Here is a 1,425-nt window from a genome sequence, read left to right as displayed (position 1 = left end):
TTTGGCTTATTTTAGCAAAAAAATATTTTTCTTAAAAGATATTTTCGAACTTCATCAAACACGATAAATATTTGGAAAAAACTTAGAACCAACTTTTAAATTCATTCAAACGAGCTTTACTAAAAACAACGTGTTTTTAGTTCAAGCATATATTTCCTCGTTCTTTAATACTCGAGGAGAATAATACATTTTCATTATCCAACTACAATAACTCTATATAAATGTAATCGCGAGAGGCATGTATACATTTTTGAGAAATATAAATATAATTGAAAAATAAAAAATATACTTTATAAATATAAAGTGAAGTGAGTATCCCAACACTTTTTCATTATATTTGTAAAAAATAAAAAATATTTTCTCAAATTCTCTGTTTACGGATTATTAATAGTTAATTCACCAACCACTCACGTCTCCTTTTGAATTTCTCAAATAGTAATTAAAACAAAGAAATGTCTGTAGCACAAATAAATTAATATAGGATTGACATCTTTTAATTAAATACAAATATATTTTTAGTTATTTAAATTTTTAAATAAAATGATCACACTTCAACGTAACAATAACAGTCATAAGGTCCTGATTTATCTCTCACTGTCATCTATTATCAAAAACGATTTTCATATATTTGACACATGAAAATATGAAATATGAGTTAGATGTGGTGTTCAAAACGCGTAACTCCCAACTGTTTGATTGCCACCTTTTATTGAATTTAATGAATTGTTGAAATAGTCCAGGTTCGTTGTTACTTGAAGGGTTGGGTAGATAAAATTGTAATTGGAGTCATAATTAATGGATTTATTTTTCCTAAAATATAAAAGTTTGATGCAAAGTTTTAATTTTTTTAAATAACTTAACAAGTGTATTTTGGCAAAATAGAGGAATACATTCACAAACCAGTTAGTAGCTACAAAACGACTTCTTATAATAAGTTATTTGGACTAGTCTTTTCATATTTGATTTCATATTATACACACATATCCAGAAGTATAACAAAAGATCATAGTATTGATGACGGAGCTAGTTTTCCACCTATGAATTCTACAAAACTCAAACAGTTTTGATGCATAACTAGTACTAGTATTTATATTGAGACAAATTAAAGAAAAACACATAATACCTAGGGTGTGTTTGGTATGAAGGAAAACATTTTCCGGAAAATGTTTTCCAATTTTCTCATGTTTGGTTGGGTTAAATGTTTTGGAAAATGTTTTCCAAATCAACTCATTTTCCTCAAATTTAAGGAAAATGACTTCCCTTCAAAATTTAAGGAAAACATTTTCCAAAACTCTCTTCCAACTTCCAATTAAAAAAAAAAATTGTTGAAAACATCAATTTATTTTGTCCCTACCCTCAAACCAACCCCCCCCCCCTAAAAAAATAATAATTTAAAGCTTGTTTTTAAATTTAATTTCTTTACCC

The sequence above is a fragment of the Solanum stenotomum genome, chromosome 6 (assembly GCF_019186545.1).
Source record: "Solanum stenotomum isolate F172 chromosome 6, ASM1918654v1, whole genome shotgun sequence".
Classification (NCBI taxonomy): Eukaryota; Viridiplantae; Streptophyta; class Magnoliopsida; order Solanales; family Solanaceae; genus Solanum; species Solanum stenotomum.
Note: the sequence above shows the minus strand (reverse complement) of the source record.